This window comes from Felis catus, chromosome A1, assembly GCF_018350175.1.
Source record: "Felis catus isolate Fca126 chromosome A1, F.catus_Fca126_mat1.0, whole genome shotgun sequence".
NCBI lineage: Eukaryota > Metazoa > Chordata > Mammalia > Carnivora > Felidae > Felis > Felis catus.
Genome location: NC_058368.1, coordinates 182832587 through 182858613, shown reverse-complemented (window position 1 = coordinate 182858613; position 26027 = coordinate 182832587). Strand labels below are relative to the sequence as shown.

At 35.5% G+C, this 26027-nt stretch overlaps 1 protein-coding gene and 1 pseudogene across 1 annotated transcript in view; both read left to right on the top strand.

The window, feature by feature from the left end:
* TENM2 (teneurin transmembrane protein 2) overlaps positions 1-26027 on the top strand; it is a 2391334-nt gene that overhangs the window by 48187 nt on the left and 2317120 nt on the right. The window lies entirely within an intron of this gene.
* On the top strand, positions 1289-19363 carry LOC101093242 (annotated as a pseudogene).

Here is a 26027-nt window from a genome sequence, read left to right as displayed (position 1 = left end):
GTATAAGTAAGGCACAAAACCAACCACTGAGGGAAGAATTCAGTTAGACAAATGAATAAGACGGCCCTGTGTAATGAATATTATAAGCAATGGATGGAGTTTAAGATGCTGTGGGCACAAAAGAGGAGCATTTAACTTAGTGTGGCGGGAGGGGATTATGGAAGACACTGGGCAAACCAATGACCTTTGAATCGGAACCTAAAGGATGAGTTGGGAGTTACCCTGGTAAAGGGCAGAGGGATATGCTCCATGGAAAGTTTTAACACTAGCAAAATCCTGGAAGTGAGATAAATATGAATGTAGTTGGCGATGGCTAGAGCAAGGAGTGTGTTCCATGAACCATGCAGGAAATCTCACCTAGCATCTCAGGAAAGAGGAGGAGGATCATAGAATCTGAGACATCATCTGATTCAGTCTCCTTGTTACACAGATGAGAAAACGGAAGCAAATAAACTCCAGATACTGTTCCAACCTTCACACTTAATGAATGGCATATGGGGGATGAGAGTCCAAGCCTGGCATGTAATCTGAGAATCTCCAAGCCTTTACTAGAACCATTTTAATGGCATAAAGCATTACAGATGCAGCCACAACACTTACCATAATGGGACACACACAGCAAGGGTTTAATAAATAATTGATTTGGGATATAGATTGGTTGAAATAGCCCATGTTATTTTGTCAATGAATAGGGTGGAGGCAGAGCATGACACTATGAGGTTTATAATCTCAGTATAATGATAGGAATAACTAAGCCGTGTATTTGTTGGATATGAGAATATACTAATTATATAAATCTATGTCTTCACCATAGTGTATTTACTTTAGGATTTTTTTTTCCAGAAGGCATCTGGTAAGAGAATTATCATTAGTTACGTTAGTAAAATTATTCACCTGTGGTTGCTGACTGCCTCAATAGAATATCTAGATGGATGATCATAAAATATCTAAAATGTATTTGAGATAGTTTGACTTTAATTAAAGGACTGTCCCGTAATTGAAATTCAAATTGGAGAGTTCCAAAGGGTAGGTCAGCTTGCTCCAGAATAGCCAAAATAGGTGTAACTAGAAGCGTATGAGACCTCCATAGGCAACACAAACCATAGTTATTAAGGTGGGAAGGACAAAGGAAAACAGGCTATACGATACAGACCCCAAATTGAAAGTCTCAGGGGCAGGTGTTCTGCATTAAAGATATGTTTTCCTGTGGTGCTACTTCACACAGAAACAACCTGAGTGGATAAGGGTATTTATTTACTTCAGGCTGCTTAATGACCTCGCAAGCAGCATGTATAGCAGCAGCAGCAGCAGCAGCACCTATTTATTAGAACCTACCTATTCAATGTCAGGTACGCCAGTAGTCATGTTCCTGATTTGTCACCCTCACGACAGCTTTTCAGGATAGGTTCAGCAATCTTACATTATAGAAGAGGAAATGGAGGTCCAGCGATGTTAAAAAAAAAAAAAAAAACCTTTTCAAGGTCAGATAGTATATAAAATGCCTAAAACACAGGTCTGTTTGACTCAGAATCCAAACTTTCACAAGTGTGAGTACATACCTATATATACATCTCTCTCTGTATGCATATGCAATGTGATGTTTGAAGTATGATAATTTGATTATTATATCTATTTGGAAATATGAACAAATAGCATTTTATAATTATATGTCATTTTTCATGTTTTGCTTTTATGAAAAATGATAAGCTATAAAACCTGATTGATGCAGGTAAGACAATCAGTGTTTCCAAATCCCTCCACTCTTTCCAATGACACATAGGTTATGCAACCTCTGTTTTTAAGAAAAATATGACAATATTAGTTAATGGGACTGTAGGATATATATTTAACTGAGTCACTTGTGTGCAGAACTATCTTCAAGTACAAAGGCTTTGGGATTAAACAAATTTGGGAAGTGATCGGTGAAATTTTACTTCAAAGATTTTCTTTTTCCTAAATAAAAGGGAGTTAAAACTTCTTTAAAAAAAATGAAAAGCAGGCTTCCTTTTAATATTTTCCAGTCAAAAGTATTCTTAGTAAACAAGGGAGACCATACATGAATCAGCTCAGTCTCAGTCGGAATTTTCTTTTAACAATAACCTGTATTTAATAAGCTGGTACCCAGAGTGCGTGCCATGCTGCTTCAAAGTGATAGCAAGACCATGAGGAAGATCAAAGAGGAATGGTCATGGGATCTGAACTGCTAGACTGAGAAAGAGAATTGTATCTGCATGCACACAGCTACTTTTTGTTATGCCTGTATAGGAAAAGGATTCACTTCATTTTCTGTAAGTGCTTAAAGATTTTAATCCAAACTTCCTTTCAGCAGTTGAGATCAAAAACTCTAGACATTGCTGGGTTATGGAAGTGAGAGACAATGTATCTACTAGAAGAGAGGTAGAATCCTACAGATTGTTCCAGGAAGCTTTAGCAGTGATGGACTTAAAATGTGATTGGAATAATTCTAAAGCACCCGACTGTGATGAATAGGTGGGGGTTGTCTGCAAATCCAATCATTCCAGTACCATTTGATGTTGACAGTCATTTCTGCATCCTCTAACCCTCCTAATGACTGGGAGCTTCGCAGATGTTTATGGAATACTGCACGCCATGCATAAAATGACTGTGTGGCAAACAGAGAGTTTAATTTATACCATTCTTGCCACAGTCCCATCAAAGTGGCTTCAATCTTGCACATACCTAGAGTAGAATATCGCATGTCCTGTCTTAGTGGTCGTACTGCTTCTCCAGTGCTCTTAACTCTTGTTGGTCTCGGTCTTGCTATTTTTGTTGCTGGTATGAAGTAGGGAAGGTGACTTGCCCACATACCTGTTAATGAATATCTGCTATATGCCTGTAGTTCAAAACCTTAAGGTAGGCCCCATTTCATTTGGTTAGCAAGACCATATTGGAAAAGAAACAGCTTTAAGAATATGGATGGCTAGCGGGGCGCCTAGGTGGTGCAGTTGGTTAAGCGTCCGACTTCAGCCAGGTCACGATCTCGCGGTCTGTGAGTTCGAGCCCCGCGTCAGGCTCTGGGCTGATGGCTCAGAGCCTGGAGCCTGTTTCCGATTCTGTGTCTCCCTCTCTCTCTGCCCCTCCCCCGTTCATGCTCTCTCTCTCTCTCTGTCCCAAAAATAAATAAAAGTTGAAAAAAAAATTTAAAAAAAGAATATGGATGGCTAAACCTTAAGCAGTTTTAAGTCATGCCCATTTTGGTAAACAGTAATTTATCAGATTGTTATCTAACATAGTCATTTGTTGAAAATATGTCCCTGAGAAATGGAAAACTTGGTTGGTAGGGAATGCATCCCTGAGAATAAGAAATAATGGGAACCAGTGACCAATGCTTGACAAGGCAGAAACTGTGTGTGGAATGGAAAGAAAGGGCTCTGTGCTCCTAACAGAAGAGGAAGGGGCAAACATGAAAAATAGAAAGGACTAATGGTAGGTTTAAATTTCTACCTAAAGTTGTGTTATTGCAAGAAAATGATTCATCACACCTGCCTTTATCTTTCCTTGAAAGTCTTAGTTTTTAGATACAGAGTTAATTTAAGAGACATTGCAGTTAAAATATTCACCAGTTATTTATCATCATTTCTGTAGATGATTGCCTTTATAGTATCATTTCAGGAATGATACAAAAGATCTCTTAATGATTTCTTCAAGAGCTCTTCCATCTTGTCCCTGATGTCTTAAAATTTTTAACACAGCTTTTTATTTTACAACCTGAGATAATTCTTAAAATGAGCTTACCCTAAATAAAGAAGGGCACTCATTATGCTAATTCACATGTATTCATGCTAAAGTGTAAATGACTGATAACTCTTCCATTAACAGAAACAATAAAACAGAGGCAGCAGCAGGCAGTGCCAGAAGGCGTGGGAAAATCTAGAGAAAGAACAGTAAGGACCCAGAAGATGTATTTCACTTATTTCACAATTGTGCCTAAGGCAAACTCTACTTTGAGTAGTTCATAATGTCCCTGAGTCATAATAATGGTTATGAAATTTGGAGCGATTCTCTGACAGTGCAATTTGGCTCAAAAAATCTGAAAAATAGGCTTTATGTGAAGGGAGAGAGTCATTTGAGTTGTGATATTAATACTCCCTCCCTCTTTTTTCATGAAAGACATATGCAATTTAGCATAATGAATAATCTCTTCTTACAAATGTATTTTTTCCTTATGAGTCTTCTGCCATTCTGTTGCTTCTTGCCTATGTCTAGAATAATTGTAGACACTGGATATGAGAAGGGGCTATCAGCTTGCATTTCCTTATTTAGGCAACAGCCTTCTGATAAGTAAACCCACTTGTGTGAGCAGTAAGGGGGCACTGTGTTTCCCCTGTGGATGTCTGTTATGAACACAGCTTTAAGATTTTTTTTAATCCTCCTGGAAACTGACAAAAAAATAGGAAATGGAAACTCTTGAAAATCTACCTATTAGTTAAGTTCTCTGATTTGGTTGCTTTTGGCTTTTGCCAGAGTTTTCACAGGGAATCCTTTTTAAGGCATATTATTCTCTCCACATCAATGAGGTGTAACTTTGTTTCTTTCAGGGAATGCACCCTATCTAAGAGTGAAAAGAATGTGGAATTTTCGGCCCAACAGTTCTGTGTTCAGTATTTGGTTCTGTCCTTCCTAGTTGATTAACCTGGAGGAAGTTATTTTATCTCTGTGATCCTCAGTCTCCTCATGAGTAAAAACAAAGCTAATGAGTCCTATGCAGTGATAATTACAAAGCATTACAGTTAAAATGCAATGGCTAATGGAAACCAGATGTGCAGAAGGAGTCTTATCCAGGTGAGGGCAAGCCATTATATCTCACTAAGTGACATTCACCCTAGGAACTAATCTGACCTGCTTTCCTGCTGGCTCAGAATTTTGTTTTCTTGAACTTACTGGTTACCTATGGATTGACTCAAATTATCCGTCTAAACCTACGTGCCAGTAGAGCCTTAACTACATATATATGTCAACATGCCGGTATATTAATCTACAGTAGGGAAAACAACTATCAAACACACCAGATGTTAGTATCAATCTAAATAGCACATTCTCTAAAAAGAAAGCCACATGTTAAAAGTGTATAATCATGTTTGCCCATTAAGTATTAAATCAGAAAAGTAGATGCCATTTATATATTTCAGATGTTTGCCTTTTGGCTCTGATAGCTTGCTTGACTCAAATCTCTGTAACACATAAGTATGTCAGGTGGGTAGCAATTCTAGGAGGTCTGTCACTGGCCACCACCTCCCTCATGGTACTGGGGTGGGGCCTGCCAATGTTTCCATGTGTCACTATGTTTGTTGTTCGTTCAAGCTCTGTGGCTGAAGCAGTCTAAATTTTCCTCTGCCTGATCATAACCTTGCTCAGAACAGAGCATACTCTACATGATTCAGCTTCTCAATTGTGATAATATTCCTGTCCTGTATCCTTGAAATTTTTTCCTCAGTTCACTGGTGTCATAGGTAAGAATATTCCTGATTGTTCCATTCATGAATTTGTAAGAAATATCTGTCACATCCATTGTGTATGGATTTTAATAGCTTACTTCCCCAAAGATGATATTATATCCACTATTATTAGTGACCCTCACCATTGTCTCCACACACCACATTTTTATATGAAGCTAAAATGCTTTGGACAGTAACTGGTAAATAGTACATGTTCGGTGATAATAGTTATCAGAAGAATTGTTATTTTCCTATGGGAGATGATAAAACAGCATTTTAATTCCCTACACTGAAATCACCACGTATGGCTGATCTCCTATGCTGTGGGTAAATTGGGCAACAGTTTAACATAATCTGGTATGAAAGGTGACTAGTAATTCTGTTTATCTAAAACTTACTACTTTCCTGATCTTCCAGCAATACCTAACACCCCCTCCCTTTAAGATGCCCCTTCTAAGCCAAAACCTAAGTCTCAAAGCATCTTTGTGAATAGTAGCACGTTGACCTGTGAGTGTGTTTGCTTAGTAATATTGGCCTCTGAATCAGCACAGTGCTGCAATGAAGGGGATAACAAGCAAGCCTGGGCTAGACCTGTTGAATTACATTACTTCCTGAAAGTTGCTTAACCTCTCTGTGCCTCGGTTTTGTTATCTATAAAACAGGGAAAATAAGAGTACCTCCACTAGAGGGTTCTGTGGAAATTAAATATTGCAGAGTGCTGAGCGCACATAGTTTTGGAACATAGAAAATTGTTCAACATATTAACTTCTATTGTACTATTTTTATTAGTAATTATTATTTGCAGTTGTAAAATTCTGGGTATGATTATGAGAAGGTAGAGAATACTAGAAGGGAACTAGATAGGTGTAAAGGGCACTAAAAATGCCCATTGCACAAATCTGGTTAGTGTGTGGCCTGCCCCATGACTTAAGGATAAATGCTATAAAAAGTTGATGGTTTTAATAGAAAGAGCAGTTAATTGAGAGTTAATCTTTTTGTTTTGTTTTGTTTTAAGTTTATTTATTTATTTTGAGAGAGGGAGAGCAAGCAGGATAGGGGCAGAGAGAGAGAAGGAGAGAGAGAATCCAAGCTGGCCCCGCATTGTCAGCGTGGAGCCTGGTGCAGACTCAAGCTCACAAACCCTGAGATCATGGCCTGGGCCGAAACCAAGAGCCAGACATTTAACCGACTGAGCCACCCAGGCACCCCTAGAGTTAATCTATTGACAGTAGAAGATAAAATGGTGCTGTTTTCAAATGATGAAAGGTTAAACAAAGCTAGTCAACTCAGAGTCATATGCCAAGGAAGTTATTATACTCCAGAATCTGATCCTCTTCTTTAAAAAGTCTTACAAATCGCAAGACAGAACCATGTTAACCAAAAGGCAAACTCAAAAGAAATAAGTCTCAGAATGCCATGATATTAATATACTCTGGGATCCACAATTATGAACCGAAATACTTACAACCACTATGATCAGCATTGTGTCTGTGATCAAACCACATAGGAGGTTAACTCATAGAGGGAAACTGCTGTGTTAATCCTCGAGGGCAAATCACAGTCCGTAACCAGAAACACTGGTAGTCCATTAGACAAGTGCATTCTATCTATTAAGTCATTGACTCGAATCTGATAGAATGTGTATTAGAACCACCTTGGAGCTTTTTGAAAACACATTTATTAACCTCTGGATACAGACAACAGTTACAGAGGGATGTAACACCATACTGTAGGTATACTGACATAGGCCATCAAATAGAACAACTTGACTGATGAGACTTGCACAAAAATAGAGTTACACAAAAATTAAATGTCATCAGAAAAATGAATTACTTTGTGGCCATCTTGCAGAAGAGAAAATCTTGACAAGATGTCTAAAATATTGTAAGACAATGGACTACTAAAACCTAAGAAAGATGCAGGAGATGTTTACTCGTAAATTAGCTGATGGACTGATAGTTGATCAAAGGATTCTTACTTGAAAAAGCTCACCAAATAAACATATGGGAGAAATTAATTGGAGGTGGAAGATGGGAGGAACGGCACTTAGAGGAGGACTATGACCCATATTCATTTTGTACAATTTTATTCTCTTGATCCACCTCCCCCACCACCACAGTAATATAAACAGTACTTTGGAAAACAGTGAACAGAAACTGTGCTAACGACTGGCAGCTGCTCATCTCATGCATGTTTCTGATTGTACATTGTTACTCACCATCACTGTTTACTCTGTTTACTATGAACTACAATTTTCTGATTGGGGGGGAAATTTTCCAGAAACAATACTCTTTTGGGGAGTAAAGTGCATGCTGCTGTTTCCTGTTTTGCAAAGATTGGCTTAAAGTGGTAGGCTCATTTGTGAAGCAAATGTGTAAGTTTTGCTTTGGAGTAGATAGGCCAATCTGGGTAAGAGTAGTCAACATTACAGGCCAAGGTCTAGGTACAGAATATGCCCTTGTCGGCTCAACTGGAAAATAGGTCAACAGGTTTCTCATCTTAGAATTTTCCCCCATATTTCATTATAAAGCAATTTTCTTTGTTATTTTTTTTTCCTGTAAATTATATAATAGGACACAGCTGGTTGTATACCCCATATATGCTGATACAGTGTTGTATATAAATTGCTGCATAAAAACATGCCAAATGGGCAAAAAATACAACATGAGCAAAATTATCAGATTAGATTGGCAGATGCTTATATTAAACATGTCTGTTTACATTGTGTATAAAAGGTTTTCATGGGCTTTGATTTTAGATTCAGTAGAGCATCTCTGTTTCTTTTATGAGATCTAAATTACACTAGTTATTACCGGTTTTAGAAAATGTAAGTTAAATTACAGAAATAATCATATGCTTTTGCTATTTATTTTTTCCCATTACAAATCATATCACAAATGTAGTAATAATATATTCCAGGAGCCTGGCTATGACCAGTCACTCTTAACCACAGGTAGCATCACTATGATCCTAGTTGCTTTGCATTTGGGAATAAATAAAACAAAATTAAAAATAAATTTGTAATTATTTGTATCCAAGTATCACAGTTTACAAATTACTTAAGGACAGAAAATGAAATAAAAGGGCACATTTACACTGAGGGCACATTGTTTGGCTATTAGTGTGCCATAGTTTAATTACATAGCCTCAAACCAAACTTTTTAAAAACTTTTAGTAATCTGGCAAAGTATATTCCAAGAAAACAGCCCTATTCATATATATAAATAAAGTACACATATATTTACATATATATAATGCATACATACATATATATGTATATTTATATATATATATATATACATATATACAGATCATTTTATCTCATGCCCACATATATGTACAAATAATATATATACATACAAATATATGTGTGTATATATATACAAATAATCATATCTCAATTTAAAGTAAGTTCAACAATGCAAGATCTAATTAACAAGCATATCAACATGAGTCAATGAGCAAGTATTTCTTGTGGCCTATATGGAAAGTAAGAAAGCTTTTGATGCCCATTCTAGAACCATATATTCTTTTTTTTTTTTTAATTTTTTTTTTCAACGTTTATTTATTTTTGGGACAGAGAGAGACAGAGCATGAACGGGGGAGGGGCAGAGAGAGAGGGAGACACAGAATCAGAAACAGGCTCCAGGCTCTGAGCCATCAGCCCAGAGCCCGACGCGGGGCTTGAACTCACGGACCGCGAGATCGTGACCTGGCTGAAGTCGGATGCTTAACCGACTGCGCCACCCAGGTGCCCCAAGAACCATATATTCTTAATAACATCAATTCAAATAACACCTCTGGAATTGTTCATTTATCAGATTTATAGGTTTATCAGATTTATAGGGGCCTAGACAGAACTTACTATTGCAAGACCAAGCTCTCAAAAAGACTCTAGAACCCTGTTTGGTGTATAAAAATATATAGGTGAGAAAGCATGAATAATTATAGGAATATGCTAAAATATTTACATTGATTTCTTATTTAATCTGTAGAGACTAAAAGAAAGTTCATATGCAGATGACTAGATATTCAAACCATTCTGTCTTTTGGTAATAAGAAATAGGAATCCTAGCCTGAGGTGCCTGGGTGGCTCAGTCAGATAAGTGTCCAACTCTTGATTTCAGCTCAGGTCTTGATCTCATAGTTTGTGAGATCAAACCCCATATTGGGCTCTGTGCCGACAGCATGAAGCCTGATGGTGATTATCTCTCTCCCTCTCTCTCTCTCTCTCTCTCTGATCCTCCCTTACTCTCATGTGGCTCTCTCTGAATGAATGAATGAATGAATGAATGAATGAATGAATGAATAAATAAATAAATAAATCCTCTCTCTAGAGGTTTACCTATATCATTTACACCATTGATTTTTAGGAAAATTGTCTTAAAGTGTAATATACTTACTGAAAAGTTGTATACCATATTTATCAACTCAATGACTTTTTAAAAAGAGGACACAGGTGCCTGGGTGAGTCAGTCAGTTAGGCTTCCGACTTCGGTTCAGGTCATGATCTCTCAGTCTGTGGGTTTGAGCCCCGCGTCAGGCTCTGTACTGACAGCTCAGAGCCTGGAGCCTGCTTCACATTCTGTGTATTCCTCTCTCTCTGCCCCTTCCCTTCTCACTCTCTGTCTCTCTCAAAAATAAATAAACGTTAAAAAAAATGAAAAGAGGACACATCTGTGTAACTTCAGTCCTGATGGAGAAATAGAATATTACCATAAGCCCAGAAATCTACCTGTGTTCCCTATCAGTCCTATGAATCTCACCCTGTTAATAACCACTTTCCTGAGTTATTTCAACATTGGTTTGCTTCATATGCTTTTGAAGATAAATAAATGATTACAGTGAGTACTCTTTTTTGTTTTTTTTTTAAATTTAACAGTATGTTTTTGAAATTCATCCAGGTTATAGAGTAAAACAAATTGATTTCATTCCATTTGTTTATAGAATACCGTTAGATAAATATGCCATAATTGATTCATTCTATTGTTTAAAAGTATTGTAAATTACCCTGCTATGGACATCTTTTCATATGTCTTATGGTGCTTAAATATACACCTTTCTGTTTGGTATATACCTAAGCATGGAATTGTAAGGAGATGGAATTTACAACAATTGACTTTTACCAATTAACATTCACACCAGCAAAGTATTAGGATTCCAGTTAAACCATATTTTTACCCACACTTGATATCGTCAAGCTTATATTTTAGCCATTCCAGCAAATCTGTTCCCATTAAAGTTTTAATTTATCTCTTTCTGATGATTAACTGTACCGAGAGTCTGTTTTTGTTGTTGGCTATATTTTGTTCCTGTCTTTTCACTCTGTTAATAGCTACTTTTCTTTTTTTTTTCCCCCAGAAAGAGAGGCATGATGAATTGAAGTTTCTAATGTTAATGAAATACAATTTTTCAGTCTTTCCTTTATGGTCAGTGACTTAGGATCCAGATAAAGAAATACCTTTTCATGCCACAGTTAGAAATTAGTTACTTTTGTGATCTAAAAAAATTATCATTTTAGATTCATATGCAAGTCTAAAAACTATCTGTAATTCATTTTTATGTATAATTTAAAATAAGATTCATTTTTATATTTGTTTTGGACTAACCCAGCACAACTGATGGAAAAGACCATCCTTTTCCCATTTTAGTAGTAAAAGGTCTAAAAAATTACTATTTTTTCCTATTCATTTATAAGAACAACACTTTATTAATTACTGTGGCTTTGTAGTATGGCAAAGTTTGATGTCTGATAGCATAAGTTGTTGAGTTTGTTCATATTCAAAATTATCTTAGCTAATGCTCAATTTGTTTTAATGCTTTAAGTTTTTCATTGGTGTTTTGTAGAAAGTTATGTTGAGGTTTTCCACATCTCTTGCAGATTATTAAAAAGATGTTTGATGTTTTATGCTCTTAGTGTAAGCATTTAAATATATATATAGATTTATATATATATATATATATGTAGAGAGAGAGAGAGAGATTTTTTAAATGTTTATTTTAGAGACAGAAACAGAGCGTGAACAGAGGAGGGGCAGAGAGAGAGGCAGACACAGAATCTGAAACAGGCTCCAGGCTCTGAGCTGTCAGCATAGAGCCCAATGCGGGGCTTGAACCATGAACTGTGAGATCATGACCTGAGCCGAAGTCAGACGCCTAACCGACTAAGCCACCCAGGTGCCCCCAAAAATCTTTATATTTTTAGAGAAATTTTAGGTTCATTGCAGAAGTGAGTGGAAGACACAGATTTTTCATATATCCTCTATCCCCACACATGTATAGTCCTCCACATTATGAACATTTCCAGCAACAGAGTGGTACATTGGTTGTAATTGATCAGCCTACATTGACAGATTATTCTCACCCAAAGGCTATAGTTTATATTACGGTTCACACTTGACTCTGTACATTCTGCTGGTTTGGGCAAGTGTATAATGACATGTATCCACCACTATAGTATCATACAGAGTATTTTAACTGCCCTAAAATTCCTCTGTGCTCTGCCATAAGTGTTAAGTTTTCAGTTTTGGTTGTGTGTTGCTTGTATATGGAAATATATTTGATTTTTGTATCCTGACATTCTCCTTTGCAAACTACCTAAATTTACTTACTAATAATTGGATTCCTTTAGATTTTTTATGCACATAATTATTTTTTCAGAATAATGACAGTATTCTTTCGTTCAAGTCCTTACATTTTGATTTCTCCTTCTTATTATTAAACTGATAATTCCAGTACAATGTTGAATGGAAGTGGTGCATCCAGTGTTTTAAAAATTCATTTCTGAAGACAGTGTGTGGAAAAAAAAATAGAGGTTCTTGAGTATGATGTTTTCCTCCAGGGAGGACTTAGTTTTCTTCTGGCAGGCAATTAGAGAAAAGGCAATCAGAGTTTGAGATGGTCTAAGTCTGTGCTTCAGTCTTTTGAGGTCTAAACTATTTCCACTTTGCACATATATTTCAAGCACAGCCCTCAGGGCTCTCAACTGAAAGCCTAGAAGGAGGACGTTTGGCAGATTTCCTCCTTTTTGGCATTTTCAAACTCCAGTTTTTGTGGCCACAGGAAAGCGAGAGTACCAAAAGTGCTGTTATGTTTCCTTCCTTCTTAGATGCAGTTTTCTCATTGGATTCTTAATCTCTTCCCCACTGACTTGGAAATTGACAAATAGCTTGAGGGGAAAAATAATGCTAAACTCTGCAATCCTTTATTGCTCTGGGATCTTGGCCCCTCAAGACATGGCCTCCTTGGTAAACTTGAAATGCAGTTTTATACCTGTATCCCTGTCAGATCACAGAAAGTCCTAAACTGAAGGCACCGTCCCTCATCCCAGACAGCTTAAGGCTCAGCAAATAGCTCAATACAAAAACTGACAACGTTTGCTCATCTTGGAGCTTTTTCTTTTATTCGGAAAACTTGGCTCCTCAAGTCCTGGTTGCCTTGGATGTTCCCATGTTCTCAACAGCTTCTGTTAGCTCTTTTGTTTGGGGTTTGATTGTTGTTGTTGTTTTTTAATTTGATGGAGCTTCTGAGATTGATCTAAGTTGAAAGATTTGGCTGATTGATGCTACTGTACACTATATGGAAATATGTGTGTATGTGTTTAGTGATTGCAAATATACAGTATGTGAAAATTAGATAATAAGGAAAATAATTCTAAAATTTAATATGTATATAAGTAATTATAAAATTATAATATATAAATGCTTATTACCATTGATTTCTTCCTTTTTTCCAATACTTAATTTTTTTTATAAAATTTTTTTAACGTTTATTTATTTTTGAGACAGAGACAGACAGAGCATGAACAGGGGAGGGTCAGAGAGAGAGGGAGACACAGAATCCAAAGCAGGCTCCAGGCTCTGAGCTGTCAGCACAGAGCCCAGTGCAGGGCTCGAACTCATGGACCGTGAGATCATGACCTGAGCCGAAGTCGGACGCTTAACCTACTGAGCCACCCAGGTGCCCTTCCAATATTTTATTAAGAAGTACTCAAATACATAACAAAGTTGGAAAAATTGACAGAGAATCTGTATGCCCACCTCCCAACTTAATATGATGGAAGTATAGTTGACATACAATATTATATTAGTATCACGTGTACAGCATATTGATTCAACATTTATATACGTTATGAAATGATCACTGCTGTAAGTCTACTTATTGCCACCATACAGAATTACTACAATATTATTAACTATATTTCCAATGTCGTCCTTTACATCCTTTGGGCTTATTTATTTTATAACTGGAAGTTTGTACCTTTCAATTCCCTTAACCTGTCTCGCCCATCCCCTGACCCCATCTCTTCTGGCAACCACCAGTTCTGTGTTTCATTTTGCTTGTTGGTTTGTTGGTTTTTTAAATTCCACATATAAGTGAAATCATACAGTGCTTGTCTTTCTCGGACCTATTTCATACAGCATTATACTTAGGTCCATCTGTGTTGTCACAAATGGCGAGATTTCATTCCTGTGGCAGCCATTCATTTTATGGCTGAGTCACAGACACACACACACACACACACACACACACACACACACACACACACACCATCTTCTCAAACTTTACCATTAATATTTAACTATAATTTTTAAGAAAAAAACATCAACACATTTGTACCTATGCATCCATATCTCCATCCCTCTATTAGTTCATCCTATTTTGGGTGAATTTCACACTAAATTTCAGACATCAATACACTATGTACTAAATTGTTCAGCTGGCACATCACTAGAGTCCAAGATTTGTGTGCAATGTGTATTTTTTTAATTAAAATTTACATGCAATAAAACAAGTATTGATGTCTCATAAGTATAGATTCACTGAGTTTTGCTAAGTACAGATTAACTCTGTAACCCAAACCCCTGTCAAAGATTCAATAGAACGTTTGCATCCGTCAGTCTAGAAAGTGTCCTTATGTTTGATTTCTGTCAATTTCCATTTACACCCTCCCGAGACAAATATTGTTCGGGTTTATTTTTTCAATGAAGAACATTTTTTTCTTGTTCTGGAGTTTCATATAAACTGAAGCATATATTATGTACTTTTATCTCATTTTAAATACATAAAAATGTATAATGTGTGTATATATGAATACCTATATCTAAATGTCCAAGTTGCTTGGTCTGCTTTTTATTGCTGGATAGTATTCTACTGTATAAATATGCAATAGGTTTCTTATAAACTTTTCAGTTGATGTATACCTAGGACATTTATAATACTTGGCTGTCAGGGATCAACTATTTTGGACATTATTATAAAATTCATTTATGTACATACATAACATTTTTATTTGTCTTGGTTAAAACTAAAGATATTATTTAACATTTCTATTAACAAAACACTAGAGTTTTAGTTGTTGCACGTTTGTGGCACATTTGTTGTATGTTACCTTTCAGTTTTAGCCATTCTAGTAGGTATGAAGTTTTATCTCTTTGTGATTGATACGTGCATTTCTCTAATGAATAACAACATTGAAATTTTTTTTTTCCTGTGCCTGTGGGCCATTCCTATATCTCCCTTTCTGAAAGGTCTGTTAAAATATTTTGCTTATTTTAGGGAAGGAGGTTTCTTTTTTATTATTGTGTTATAAGTGTTTTATATATGTCATGCAGGCATGACATTTATATATATTTACATTATATATATATATATATAAATATATATATATATATATATATATATATAATTTCTCCAAGTTTGTAGCTTATTAACTTTATTAACAATGTCTTTAGAGAAAGTACAGCTTATTTAGTTTGGTACAGTCTAACTTCTTCTTTCCTATTAAATTTCTTGCCTTCTATAATCCATATAAAAACATTTGCCTACTCCAAATGATGAAGATATTTGTCTATGGTTTCTTGTAAAGGTTTACAGTTTACACTTTGTAATCATATCGCTGATGAATCCTGAATTATTTTTGTGTACTGTAGGAGATAATGATATTTCTTTATTATGTCAGTATTCAGTTTTTCCAGAACTATTTTTTGGAAGGAGTTTCTTTTCTGAAATGGAATGATTTAGTACCTTTCTTTAAAAAAAATGACCATTTGTGTGCAACAATTTCTGGACTTTTTTTTTCCATTTATCTATTCAGCAGTATTTATTTCAGTATCATACTGTGTTGATTACTGTAGCTTTATTTTTAGTCTTGATGTCAAGTAGTGGAAGTCTTTCCACATTATTCATTTATTTGAAGATTGTTTTAGATATTTTAGTCATTTGCAATGTCATATGAATTTAAGAATTAGCATGACAAGTTTAACAAAATAGGCTTTTGGGATCATGATTGAGATTGTTCTCATGGATCAATTTGGGGAAAAATACATGTCAACAATGTTGAGTTTTAAAACCCATGAATACAGTACACTGTCCCATTCATTTAGATTCTTCTTTATTTTCTCCCAGCAATGCTTTTTAATTTTCTGGGAAGAGATCTGTTAATTTATATTTAACCTAAATGTTTTACAATTTTTGGAAACTATTGTAAGATAAATCTTTAAACTTTGATTTACAAGTTATCTCTTGCTGACATATTAGAAGTCAATTGACTTTTTTAACCTTGGATCCTAAGATATTAATTTTAACAGTTGTTTTGTCAATACTTTAGGATTTTCTTTGTAAATGCTTAATTCATCAGCAAATTAGAACAGTTTGTTTCATTCTTTGGAATCTTGATAACTTTTATGTTAATGCATTATATTTAGAGCTAAGATATCCAGGACAATGTTGTAAGAACTAGTGAGAGTGGGCATCCTTGCCCTTGACACTGATTGCAGGGGTGTTGGCTGTAGTTCTAAAGAAACAAATAGATGCTCTTTATCACATTGAGGAAGTTTCCTTCTATTAATAGTGGGTTAAGAGGTGTTGGTTGTTGTTGTTGTTAATCATAAATGTTGTTGTTAATCATAAATCTGAATTTTATCAATATATTTTATTTACCTATTGTGTTTTTAGTGCTTCATTCTGTTATATGGTAAATGACATTATTTTCCAATATTGAAGCCGGTTTGGCCTTCCTGATAAACTCTACTAGATCTTGCTGTATTATCCTAGTATATATTTATTGGTTTGACTTTCTAATAATGTGAAATAACTTGATCTATTTTCATGAAAGACAGAGGGCTGTAATTGTCTTATTTTGTACTATTTTTGACAGATTTCAGTATTAAAATTACACTCTCTTCATAAATATGGTTGGGAAGTGTTCTTTCTCAAGTTTCAATAAGATTTTGTATAAAATAGATTTTATTTTTACCTTAAAATTTGGGCAGAATTCAATTCTGCACCTGGAATTTTCTTTGTGGATCTTTTAAAAAAATATCTACTGTAACAAATCCCATTTTTTTATAGTAAGTGATCTGTCTTTTCCATTTAAATTTGTCTTATTTTTGTAATTTTTAAGGGATTATTTTCACATTATCTAGATTGTCAAATTTGTGGTAATGAAATTGTTCATAATTATTTCATCCATTTGATGTCTTTTGTCTATAATTTTACTAATGATAACATTTCTTTCATTCCTAATACTGATAATTGTGTGTTCTCTCACTCACATACACTCTTTTATCCCCTTGATTAGTCTGGCTGAACTAATTAGTTGTGATTCTTTTCAAAATTCTTTGCAAAATATTACTTGTGGCGTATAAAATTTTCTTTCTTTAGCTTATATCTTTATTATCTCTTTCCGTTGGCTTCTTGTAGTTTGCATTTCTTTATTTTTCTAAATACTTAAAGTAAAACTATAGGTCATCATTTTAAAATATTTCTTAGTTTCTAAAGTAAACCTTAAATGCTATAAATTTTCCTCAAAGCACTGCTTTACTGGCATCCTAAATTTTTATATGCTTTTATTATAAATAACAAAATATTTTCAGTTTAAAATACTTTATTTTTCATTATTTTTTTTTATTATTTGACCCTTAATATTTAAGGAATGTGTTGTTTAGGGACACCCAGGTGGCTCAGTCAGTTAAGCAACTGGCTTTGGCTCAAGTCATGATCTCGTAGTCCATGGGTTAAAGCCCCATGTCAGGCTCTGTGCTGACAGCTCAGAGCCTGGAGCCTGCTTCACATTCTGCGTCTACCTCTCTCTGCCCCTCCCCTGCTCATGCACTGTCTGTCTCTCTGTCTCTCAAAAATAAACATTAAAATTAAAAAAAAAAAGTGTGTTGCTTAATATCGAAATAGTTGAGCATTCTTAAATATGCTGTTTTTTAAAATTTAATTCCTTTGTAGTAGCAACATACTCTATATAGATGCAATTTTTAAAACTTAAGTTTCTTGTATGAGACAACAGATTTGACTATTTAGAGAATACACTACATACAATTAAGAAATGTATTTTCTGCAGTTGGTGTATTTATAAGTTGAAAAACTATTAGCTGAATATGGTTGCTAGTACTGTTGAAATCATCTCCATTTTTACTGTTTTTTTGTTTGTTTTGTTTTGTTTTTATGTTCTATTTAGTGCTGAGAATTCTGTTTAAATCTCTGGCTATATGTTTGGTATTATCTTTTCCTATTTTTGATTCAGTTAATTTGTATCTCACATATGTTGAATTTCCATCACTAGATGTGCCCATACTTAAAATTATTATATCATCTTCATGAGTTAAATCTTTTATCATTTTTAAATGTCTTTTCTACAGTAATATTTTTTGTCTTGAATTTTTTTTCCTGCTCTTAATTTAGCCTTTTAGTCTACTTACTTACTCTTTGCATGATGTCTATTACCGCCTATTTGCTTTTAACCTGTCTTTTTATTTAAGTTATATTTGTAGATTTGTATTACATATGCATTATTTATAATGTACAACATACATTATATTATCGAGTCTTTCTTGTGTGTGTATTTTGACAATTTCTGACTTTTACTGACAGCATTTAGTTCATTAATATTTTATATAATTTTGTCATGATTGTTCTTTACTTTGCCCCTCTGATCTTTGATTGTTCCTCCTTTCTGCTTTTTAAAAGTATTAAAGTATATTTTAAGGAAAAAAGTGGCAGCCCTCACACCATGGGGTTTGCTTTGTTTATCCAGAGCTTTAGTGTGGTGGTCTTGGCAGCCAGTCCTGGTGATTCAGTCCACAGTTGTAGTTCCAGTGAGGGTTAGAAACATTTCACACCTCCTACTTATGAACCAAATACAAATCAGAAATGGAGTTTATAAAACATGCCCGGAAAGCAGGACTGGTCACTCCTCCAGAATGTTTGGAGCATCCCCTACGCTTGGCCTGTACGGCTGGTATCTTTGACATCGTTGTTCCTCGAGAGGGTGATACTCACCTATCCTCTTTCAAAGGAACGATTGGCACAGAGAAGTGAGAGATTGAAGAAGAGATTGGCATCAAAATTCTCAATATGGAGGATTAGAGAACGTAATCCTAATCCTGAAAAAGCTAAGGATATCTTTACTGAAGCTCACCTTTGTCTAAATAACTCAGACCATGACTGGCTTCACACCTTGGTGACTGAAAAAAATTTTTTTTTTCTGGACATGGTCTGGGACATCAAATATATGACTATCTGCTGGAGCTTCATAGGATCTTTAGATCCACGCCTGGTGGTTCAACTTCACTCTTCAAGTCTATTGCACCAGAGCAACATGTATGGCCAGCTTATCATCTGCATGCACACCCAGCATACTCTGGCCATTTATGACCATTTTGGTAGGTTGGTGTATGGACAGGAAGATGTGCTCAGGGATATCCTGGAGTATGTTGGGTTTGAAAAGCCCCTGGTAAAGCCCTATGGAGCTGGAGAATGCATGGCAAGATCATCCCCCATGGGTACCCCCTAAGCAGCCTGCCTTTAAGGCAGTGATGATCCCTGGGCCTCAGCTAAAACCCTGGGAAGACTAGGAAGTGCCACAAGGAGAGGCCCATAAGCTTCAGCTATCCTGATGGCAAAAATGACTCTAGGGGTGACACATGGACAGTGACGCAGCTGGAAGCTGTGGAGTCTGGGAGCTCTGAAGTCAGTCATCTCTCCATGATGTCATAGAAAGATCTACCTTTGTCCGGTCCTGTCCTGCTTAGGTGTTTTTAGCTGTCTGCTTGGCAACCACAGCTGATGGCTGGGCCCACATGGGTGGCTGATAGGCACAGCCATGAACCAATTCTTCTTCTTCCTTTTGAAATTGTATGTCTGACTTCTGAGTCTCAAGCAAAGTATGATGCAGATACTTTTTTTTATCCTGCAGCAGAGACTGTTAGGAGAAAACTGGCAGAATTCTCTTTTTAATTAAAAGCCAGGGATAAGGGGTTTACATAAAACACTATTAGGGTATTGGACAAACTATGGTGGGCCCTGTACCTTTCCTGGGGTTTATGTTGGAAGTAGATCAGCCTTCAGATGGCAGAAGTGGAAGATAGACTGAACTGTGAGTGATGTGACTTCCAGGAAATCCCGACTTGGGAAAAATAATTAGTGTTCATTGAAGAGGGTCCTTTCTTGTTTACTGACTCACGTGATCAGCATTTATATCTCATAGAATATAAATTCAAAGAAATCCTTTATCTTTCAAAAAGATTTAAAAAATAAAATTATTTATTTAAGTATATGTTAAGAATTCTATGTTAATATTTTGTTATCCATTTTGCATTGTCTCATGTGGTTGCTCTTGGGATTGCAGTGTACCTCCTTTCATAGTCGGCATGGAATTAATATTGTTTCATATAAAATAAGGTAATAGTACAGCTTTATAAGTCTAACTCCATTTCCTCCATGTTATAGTTGTTGTATGTATAGTATCTATATCTATGTAAAAAACCATATATATAAATGTTTATTTTGAGAGGGGAGCATGTGCACACAGGCACAAGAGCAGGGGTGGGGCAGAGAGAGGGAGAGAAGGAGTGAGTCAGCACGGAGCCTGATGTGGGGCTCGAACTTATGAATTGTGATATCATGACCTGAGCCAAAGTCAGGCGCTTAACCAACTGAGCCACCCAGATGCCCCTATACTTTCTTTTAAAGCAATTAATAAGGGAAAAAAAAAGTTTGTTTTGTTTTTTAACATTTGCCCAGATATTTACTATCTTTTGATCCTTTGTTCTTTCCTAAGGATCTATGTATCCATCTGTTAACTTTTTTTTTAAGGGGATTTATTTATTTTGAGAGAAGGAGAGAGAGTGAGTAAGAGGGGCAGGGAGGGAGACAGTATCCCAAGCAAGCCCTACAGTCAGTGCATAGCCCAATGCAGTACTTGAACCCATGAACCATGAGATCATGACCTGAGCAGAAACCAAGAGTCAGATGCTTAAATGATTGAGCCACCCAGTCACCCCCTATCCATCTGTGTTCAACTTCTGTTAGCCAGAAAAACTCTTTGTCTTTCTTGTATTCGATATCTGCTGGCAATGAGTTCTGACAGCTTCTCTCTTTTCTAATCTGAAAATGTATTTATTTATTATTCTTGATATGTGTGTTGGCTTAATATAGATGTCTAGATGGACAGATTTTTTCCTTTTAATATTTTAAATTTGTTTCACTGTCTTCTGATATCCACATTTTCTGATGAGAAGTTAGCAAAAATTCAAATTGTGTCCTAAAATTAAGATGTTATTTTTTCTCTAGCTGCTTTTAAGACTTTGTTTCTCTTTGGTTTTTAGCATTTTGATTTTGATGCATTTACAGTTTTTTTTTTTAATTCCCATTTCTGCTTATAGTTTAAGGAGCTTCTCAAATCTATAAATTTATAACTTACACCGATTAAAATATTTTTTTCTACTCAGTTCTATCCTGTTTTTCTGAGATTCCAATTACACATATTTTAAACCTTTTAAAACTTTTCTTCAGGTCTTAGTTGATTTTTTCCCCAATGATTTTTCTCTCTGTACTTCAAATTGAATAATTACTATCAATCTACACATTCATTGACTTTTCCTTTATTTCCTCTACTAGGCTGTTAAAGCACATCCAGTAATGTTTAAATTTCAGTTGTTTCAGAATTTCCATTTTGTTATCTATCAGTTTTATTTCTTTTTTTAATGTTTATTATTGAGAGGGACAGAGTGTGGGTGGGGGAGGGGCAGAGAGAGATGGAGATAGAGAATCTGAAGCAGGCTCTAGGTCTGACCTGTCAGCACCAGACTCCAGTGCAGGACTCAAACCCACAAACCTCAAGATTATAATCTGAGCTCAAGCCTCATCATTTTTGTTTCTTTGCTGAAAATATTCTAACATTCGTTCTTTGCAGACATGTTATTCTTTACATTGTATAGTATAGTTATGGCTCTATTATTTGGAACATTGTCTTGTCTCATGTGGCTTTTTGTTTGAGAATTGTAAATGTCTGCCTGGTACTTCATATGTCATGCAATTTTGAATTGTACTCTAGAGGGGCTCCTGGGTACTCAGTTGGTTAAGTGTCCGACTCTTACTTTCAGCTCAGGTCATGATCTCACGGTTTCATGGGTTCAAGCCCCGCATTGGGTTCTGTGCTGGCAGCATGGAGCCTGCTTGGGAATCTCTCTCCTTCTCTTCCTCTTCCCCTCTCTCTCCCTCCCTGCCTCCCTCCCTTTCTCATGCTGTCATTGTCTCTATCAAACACAGATAAATAAAACCCCTAAAAATTATATGAATTGTACTCGAGATACTTTCACTGTGATTTTTGATGATTTTGGATTCTTTTTTTTTTTAAATGTTGATTTTTGTTTGGTTAGTAGGATGTTTTCTGGCCATCCAGAATCAGAATCTCTATTATTAGGTTTTAGTACTTAATTCTATAAGCATAATGTAAACATAAGTATATATGGGCATTTCTAACATACTCTGCTTTGTTAAAAACATAACTGAATTTCTTATTGACCTGAATTTCTTTAAGAAATAAAAATTAATAAACTTTTGGCTAGATTGCTACTTGGAGCTTATACCCATAATGAAACTAATTTGTAATTTTTTTCCTTACTTAGTACTAATTTAACCAGATGCTATGAGAAATTATTTTTGTGTCTACTTTTTGAAATGACTTAGTATCACTTAATCGTGCATGTGAACATCAGCCAGTGGGACAGCCACATTGTTCAGGGCACTAATGTAAATGTAAGGCTAAATTATGCCTATAAACCTTCCCCAAGGAACCTTAAAACTAGAGAAAATAAATGAAAGATATAATATATAAACACCTATCATTTCCCATGTTATAATGGCAGGAGAAATAGATACATCAAATGTTAGAAAGGTCAGATAAAAGGAACATCATAATCAAGAAAAGTTTTAGTACATAACATTTCATTAGAATTGACTCTTGACGAGTATTTACTATTTTACACAAAGTATAGTAATGTTGAATACATTTAAGAAAGAATTGGTGTTGACTGATAGGTAGAGAAACATGTAGAATATTCAAGGAAGAGAAATTAAATATATTTTATTTAGAGCTTAAATTTTGGTATGAAGGTAGTAAATGCTGGAAGTGTCTGTAAAGGACCCGAATTACAGGATCATTGTACACGTGGATAGTCTATATATTAATATCTGTGATTTAGGAATATTGCCTAGTCTACAAAATTCTAAGTGATTGGAGCAGCAAGTTGAAAGAAAAAAGAAAAGTTAGGAGGCAGTTGAGATAATTGTAACATTAAGAAACCAAGGTTGAGGGTTTCCACTAGAAGACTACTTTGGGAATAAAAAGGAAGGAAGAGTGCTGAAGTATATCAGCAGCAGCTAGAGAATTTCATAACTGAATAGGCTGATACATAGGGAATAAGAGGATAATACCGTAAGAAATGCCTTAGTTTGAAAGGAAAAAAAAAAAACCAGTATGAGTTGAGTTTAACAAGTGTTGAATATGCAATAATAGGAAAACATAATGAGTCAATAGTTGAAAATAAAAAAATGGAGCTGAGAATAAGTATCATGGCTGGAGGGTGCCTCGGTGGCTTAGTCACTTAGCGTCTGACTTCAGCTCAGGTCATGATCTCGCAGTTTGTGGGTTCCAGTGCTGCATTGGGCTCTGTGCTAACAGCTCAGAGCCTGGAGCCTGCTTCAGATTTTGTGCCATCCCCCTGTCCCCGGTCTCTCTCTGCCCCTTCCCCACTCATGCTCTGTCTCCATCTCTCTCTCAAAAATGAATAAACATTAAAAAAAAAAAAACTTTAAAAGTATCATGGCTGGAAATACCTATTTAGAATCACCTGGTTAATTATAATTAATAATAATTAGAGCTAATATAAAAATACTGTAGGCCAGGCACTCTGCCAAGTGATTTTCCCAAATAACCTCATTTACTCGTCAGAAAAATCTATGTATATACTATTTTTTCCCATATTATACATAAAGAATCTTAGTTTCAGATGAGTTTCTTTTTCCAAGGTCACACAAATAATCAGTGGCAGATCTAAGATTTAATCTCAGGAAGTCCAACTTCTTTTAATAACATCTGTTCTCTATTGAGTCAGAAATCAAACTTGATGTTAGGATCCTTTGAAATTGTTGAGGGATGTGGAGTAAGGAAATAAATAAGGAGGACAACAAAGACATGAATTTGGAGAGGCATGTAGCAAGGATTTAAGGAATGGAAATTAGCTGTAAGCAGCAGGATGAGATTTAGCATAATCCAAATCATGGTGGCATGAACCTGCATGGACTTAATTTGAGGAGAGGGGCATTATTCTCTGGCCAGGTTTTCCTCAGGCACATATGCTAACTATTTTATCTGCTTCTTCATCCTGGCCTTGTCCTCAAAGTTCTTCACTGTCACCCTACTTTTGATGACCTCTTGGGCTTGTCCTTTCTATGGTCACACCTTCCACTACAACAAAAATGCTGCTCTCCTTCCCAGATCTTTCATGCATCACATACAACATAACCAAGGATAGACTATCACTTTAAATAAAATTTTAGAGAAATAATTAAGAGGAAGGTGCACTTCAGGAACTAGGTTTAGGTCTATGACAGGTTCCCTTATTCCACCAGTTATAAGCCTTGTTCCTGAACTGCTTCTTCATGGCCAGGGACAGCTCTTCCCCACCAATAAAATTTACCAGGGACCTCTGTTTCTCTGCAACTGGACTGAATTGATTCTCGGCATTAAAGAAAAGTGATGCTTTGGGTTTTTTATTGGTTTGGTTTTGGGTTTACTTTTTGTTGTTGGTTCACTGTTCACTCAAATGATATGCATCTTTCCTTGTAGAATTCTTAAGCATAGTCCCAGGATTAATTTACTCAACAATAAAGTTGGGATATTTTATCCTTTCTCTTACTGTGAGAATAGAAAACTCTGCACAAAGAACTAGACACTAACTAAGCAGTTAAATAATCAGGAAAATGTACCCCTTCACTTTCTTTCAAATGCTGAAACTATTGAAAAGAGAGAGACTGACAAAAACAGACAAGCACAGACTGTGTTGGTTTAATTGCAAATAAGTGATTAAGTGATAACCAGGGAAGTGCCTAAAACCAACTCTATGGAAGAACCCATACTGAATTTGGAAAATCATTTTATATTTTACTTTTTTATTTTATTTTATTTTATTTTATTTTATTTTATTTTATTTTATTTTATTTTATTTTATTTTATTTTATTTTATTTTATTTTATTTTTAACAAATGTCCTTCTTGTCACTTATTGTATATACTTTACAATAAATATCAGTTATCAGTGGTACTCATAAAGAAGTGACATAAAGAATGAATTCATTTATGAATGAAGTGATCAAGAAGGACTATCTCCTGACTCTGGCTATCTTCATGACCATGTTTGGTTTTTGCCAAAGTGGTTTCTGACTATCGGTTGCTAAATATAACCATGGAGCTTCAGGAATTTTTGAAAGGAAATGTCAGATAATTAATGCCAAGTCCCGGATATTAACTAGCTAGATCTGAAGAACAGGGACCTTTTCTTATAATAGTCATCAGATACAATAGGTGGCATTTTTAATATTTAATAAAATATGAATAATAAATAACACTGTAAATAAAAGGTCAGGAGCTGGCCTAACACTAGGGAACTCTAGCACTCGAGGGGACCAAACACTGGAGTATTTATTCGAGGCAACTGCCCTCTGTGTTCTCCAAGGGATGGTCTGACTGACCCAAAGGTCTTTTCCATTTTGGGTTAATATAGTTTTATGAAAAATATACTTCTAAGATGTTTGTACTCAGGAAACACTCAAGAGGCCCCCAGTCTTTATTAAATGAGAAAAATATTAAATTGTTTAATCTCCGGGGTCATATTTATGTTTACATTTCAAACTAAAATATACAGGTCTCAAGCTGTGGTGCATCTAGTACTTTGATTTTGTTTGTTGGCTGGGTGAAATATTGTATCATTTACATCTTTTCAATAGAGGAGACTGACTTGTTTAGTCCCTCTAGTATTTACTATTCTAGTCTCAGATTGAAGTAACCCTAGATGAAATGAACTCAGGAAAGAAAGGGGTGAGCAGAATTTATATAACACAGTAGCCAAGAAAGCTACTGGAAACATAAATGGCTCTAATGTTGAGGTTGAAAAATTAACACCCATTAACTTGCTGATAATTACCAGAGAGTCCAAATTTAAGAGTCGATTCTATATTCCTTTTTCCCACAATTGATGTGGTTTTGCTTCCATTGCTTGTT